The sequence below is a fragment of the Mustelus asterias genome, chromosome 9 (assembly GCF_964213995.1).
Source record: "Mustelus asterias chromosome 9, sMusAst1.hap1.1, whole genome shotgun sequence".
NCBI lineage: Eukaryota > Metazoa > Chordata > Chondrichthyes > Carcharhiniformes > Triakidae > Mustelus > Mustelus asterias.
The window spans coordinates 18,607,568-18,612,635 of record NC_135809.1 but is presented as its reverse complement, the minus strand read 5'-3'; the positions used below and the strand labels follow the sequence as shown (position 1 = coordinate 18,612,635).

At 46.8% G+C, this 5,068-nt stretch overlaps 1 non-coding gene across 1 annotated transcript; it reads left to right on the top strand.

Moving 5' to 3' along the window:
• The first annotated feature begins 464 nt into the window (after positions 1-464).
• trnan-guu (transfer RNA asparagine (anticodon GUU)) lies at positions 465-538 on the top strand. Its single transcript has one exon. It is a non-coding gene; the product is annotated as a tRNA-Asn (tRNA).
• Positions 539-5,068: the final 4,530 nt, after the last annotated feature.

Sequence of the window (5,068 nt, the reverse complement as noted above, 5' to 3'; positions counted from 1 at the left end):
GGCACTTTAACCAACACCTCCTCCTAACAGCAACCAGTTATTTGGAAATAACGGTGGCATTGATTTTGATTTCAAGCACTGCTTAAAGTCATACCAACTACTTAAAGGGACACTCACCATTTTATGGTCATGGCTGCTGGATCTATGAAGAGGACCTCGGAAACACATTGAGAGACTTTCTGGAACATTTTGGCCAGGCTTCACCCATACTCAAGAAACATTTATTCCGGAAATATAAGTGTTGTAATATTCCATCTTTTGGGACCCCCAGGAAAGGGAGAGAGCGTTAGGGGCATCTTGCAAGAGATCCCTATTGGTCTGGACAAGTAACAGGCGAAGGATATCAGGCCTGGCTTCAGGAGAAAGGGATAGGGATTAAGTCCCTCCCTGTGGGTACAGGGTATCTGTTATATTGGCATATTATTCAAAATGAGCTCAGAACTAATTGTTGTGCTATGTATGTAGTCTCTGTGGTGCAATTGGTTAGCGTGGTTGGCTGTTAACCGAAAGGATGGTGGTTCAATCCCACCCAGGGACAAAGTGTACTCATCCTTTGGGATGGTACAGTGGTTAGCACTGCTGCATCGCAGCACCAGGGATTCAGGTTCAATTCTGGCTTCAAGTCACTATCTGTGTGGTGTTTGTACATTCTCCCCGTGTCTGTGTGGGTTTCTTCTGGGCACTCCGGTTTCCTCCCACAGTCGAAAGATGTACAGGTTAGGTTGACTGGCCATGCTAAATTGACCCTAGTGTCAGGGGGAGTGGCAGGGTAAGTCTGTGTGGGAACAGGGCCTGGGTGGGATTGTGGTCAGTGCCTCCTTCTGCACTGTAGGGATTCTATTCTATTCATCCCAGGAAGGTAATTTTATTGCCACATTCAGTCATTGGCTGAATAACTGAGGTGGTGGAAGCAGACACATTAGCAATATTTAAGAGGCATCTGGATAGGTACATGAATAGGAAGGGAATAGAGGGATACGGACTGAGTAAGGGCAGAAAGTTTTGTTTTGCAGTTGAGTTTGGGCATCATGATCGGAACAGGCTTGGAGGGCCGAAGGGCCTGTTCCTGTGCTGTACTTTTCTTTATTCTTTAACAATCTATTGGTCCAGCAGCCACATGGAGAGCAGCAAAACATCCACTCAATGAAGTTCCAGCATTTCAAGTCTAGAGTATGATTATTTCTAACCTATAGAAGACCTGACAATATTACCCACCCCCTCTTGCAGACCTCTTTTGCCAGGGCTTCCATTGCCACATCCAAAAGCCTGGGCTTTCTATGCCCCTGAGCCAACTTACATATAGCGCTATGTGCCAGCCAGAGTGCTCTGCATCTCAGTGGAAGTGAGTGCAAGAAGCTCCGACACTGTTTGACAAAAATTGCATCGAATCAGCAGCGAAACCTGCAGGCAAGCTCAAACTATGATAATCATCAAATAGCCTGAAAGCCGCATGCTAAATCTGAACTTGCAAATCGGCTGAATTAGCACAGCATGTATTTTAGCCCAATTTCGCCCCTTGGTCCAAGATAACTCCCAAAGCTCTTGTGTGACTCACTTGCTTCTTTTGGAAACAACACCTCAGAGAGGGTGGGGTCTGGGGTTAGTCACTTCATTCGGGTTACACAGAACAGAGCTTTCAGATACCATGATGAAAACAGGCACTGGGAATTTCCCGGGGGATTCTCTTGATTGGGCGCTGGGACTTCACACAGCTGTCAGCTCTCTTGGGAATGCTTCCGCCGATTCCGTAGAGGCCCCTTTGGCGCTGATAGCTACGAGTCTGTCCTATGAGAATTCATTGGGCAATCAATTGGAATGTGATTGTGAGATCAGCGGTGGGAGACAACATGCTCACATAGAAAGTTTCATTTTTTCAAACTATAATACATCAAATAAAATTAAGCATTTCCAACCAGGCAAGATTACTTCATTATTAGAAACATAGAAAAAAACTACAGCACAAACAGACCCTTCGGCCCCACAAGTTGTGCCAAATATATCCCTACCTTTTAGACCTACCTATAACCCTGCATCCTATTAAGTCCCATGTACTCATGCAGGAGTCTCTTAAAAGACCCTATTGAGTTCACCTCCGCCACCACTGACGGCAGCCGATTCCACTCGCCCACCACCCTCTGTGTGAAAAACTTCCCCCTAACGTTTCCCCTGTACCTAGCCCCCTGCACCTTAAACCTGTGTCCTCTCGTAGCAGACATTTCCACCCTGGGAAAAAGCCTCTGAGAGTCCACCCGATCTATGCCTCTCAACATCTTATATACCTCTATTAGGTTTCCTCTCATCCTACGTCTCTCCAAGGAGAAAAGACCCCTATCCTCATAAGGCATGCCACTCAATCCAGGCAACATCCTTGTAAATCACCTCTGCACCCTTTCAATCATTTCCACATCCTTCCTGTAATGAGGCAACCAGAACTGAGCACAGTACTTCAAGTGGGGTCTGACGAGGGTCCTATACAGCTGCATCATTATCCCCGGACTCCTAAACTCAATCCCTCGATTGATAAAGGCTAGCACACCATACGCCTTCTTAACCACCTCCTCCACCTCCGGGGCCGATTTTAGAGTCCTATGGACCCGGACCCCAAGGTCCTTCTGATCCTCTACAGTACTAAGAGTCTTTCCCTTTATATTGTACTCCTTCATCCCATTTGACCTGCCAAAATAGACCACTACGCATTTATCTGGGTTGAAGTCCATCTACCACTTCTCCGCCCAATCTTGCATCCTATCTATGTCCCTCTGTAACTTCTGACATCCCTCCAGACTATCCACAACCCCGCCAACCTTCGTGTCGTCGGCAAACTTACCAACCCATCCCTCCACTTCCTTATTGGCGCAGGCTTGATGGACCGAGTGGCCTCCTTCTGCACTGGGGGGATTTCATGTTACTTCAGGAAATAATAGGCAGGAAATGGGCGGCATGGTGGCACAGTGGTTAGCACTGCTTTCTCACAGCACTAGGGACCCGGGTTTGATTCCTGCCTTGGGTCACTGTCTGTGCAGAGTCTGCACATTCTCCCCGTACCTGCGTGGGTTTTCTCCGGGTGCTCTGGTTTTCTCCCACAGTCCAAAAGACGCGCTGGTTAGGTGCATTGTCCATGCTAAATTCTCCCTCAATGTACCGGAGTGTGGCGACGAGAGGATTTTCGCAGTAACTTTATTGCAGCGTTAATACTTGTGAAACAAGTAAATAAGATCTCGCGAATTTACAGTTCTTGAGATCAAGCTAGATCGAATCCAAATTCCCATGCAATAGGCATGAATGATAAACTACAGCTGTCTACAAACTTCTATTAAAGTTCCCTTTATGCCATGTTTAGTATGATTTGATTATGTCTTCTCCACATGCAACTCTACGTTTCCAAACAACAGTATTCATGACACATTGCTGCTGACTCACTTATCCCATTATCCACTTTCTCATTTTGCATAAGTAAGCAAGTTCCTCTTCTCTTTGCTTTCCCGAGGTTATTTCTCAAGGCTATTTTTTAATTAGGTTTTAATAAGGTTGGTAAGTGGTACTACCATATGTAGAAGTTTTCAAGGTTCAAAGCATGCAGATATAATCTACCTTCACAGAACGGTGATTCAGATAGAAAATTGAGACCCTCTCTACAGTTGTGTACAGTAAGAAGTCTCACAACACCAGGTTAAAGAGCAACAGATTTATTTGGAATCACGAGCTTTCAGAACACTGCTCCTTCATCTGTGCATCTGGAAGCATCTGGAATACTGCGTCCAGTTCTGGTCGCCACACTATATGGATTTCAGTAAGGCATTTGACAAAGTCCCACATGGCAGGTTGGTTAAGAAGGTTAAGGCTCATGGGATACAAGGAGAAGTGGCTAGATGGGTGGAGAACTGGCTTGGCCATAGGAGACAGAGGGTAGTGGTCAAAGGGTCTTTTTCTGGCTGGAGGTCTGTGACCAGTGGTGTTCCGCAGGGCTCTGTACTGGGACCTCTGCTATTTGTGATATATATAAATGATTTGGAAGAAGGTGTAACTGGTGTAATCAGCAAGTTTGCGGATGACACGAAGATGGCTGGAATTGCGGATAGCGAAGAGCATTGTCGGGCAATACAGCAGGATATAGATAGGCTGGAAAATTGGGCGGAGAGGTGGCAGATGGAATTTAATCCGGATAAATGCGAAGTGATGCATTTTGGAAGAAATAATGTCGGGAGGAGTTATACAATAAATGGCAGAGTCATCAGGAGTATAGAAACACAGAGGGACCTAGGTGTGCAAGTCCACAAATCCTTGAAGGTGGCAACACAGGTGGAGAAGGTGGTGAAGAAGGCATATGGTATGCTTGCCTTTATAGGACGGGGTATAGAGTATAAAAGCTGGAGTCTGATGATGCAGCTGTATAGAACGCTGGTTAGGCCGCATTTGGAGTACTGCATCCAGTTCTGGTCGCCACACTACCAGAAGGACGTGGAGGCATTGGAGAGAGTGCAGAGAAGGTTTACCAGGATGTTGCCTGGTATGGAGGGTCTTAGCTATGAGGAGAGATTGGGTAGACTGGGGTTGTTCTCCTTGGAAAGACGGAGAATGAGGGGAGATCTAATAGAGGTATACAAGATTATGAAGGGTATAGATAGGGTGAACAGTGGGAAGCTTTTTCCCAGGTCGGAGGTGACGATCACGAGGGGTCACGGGCTCAAGCTGAGAGGGGTGAAGTATAACTCAGACATCAGAGGGACGTTTTTTACACAGAGGGTGGTGGGGGCCTGGAATGCGTTGCCAAGTAGGGTGGTGGAGGCGGGCACGCTGACATCGTTTAAGACTTACCTGGATAGTCACATGAGCAGCCTGGGAATGGAGGGATACAAACGATTGGTCTAGTTGGACCAAGGAGCGGCACAGGCTTGGAGGGTCGAAGGGCCTGTTTCCTGTGCTGTACTGTTCTTTGTTCTTTGTTCACACTACCAGAAGGACGTGGAGGCTTTGGAGAGAGTACAGAGGAGGTTTACCAGGATGTTGCCTGGTATGGAGGGGCTTAGTTATGAGGAGAGATTGGGTAAACTGGGGTTGTTCTCCCTGG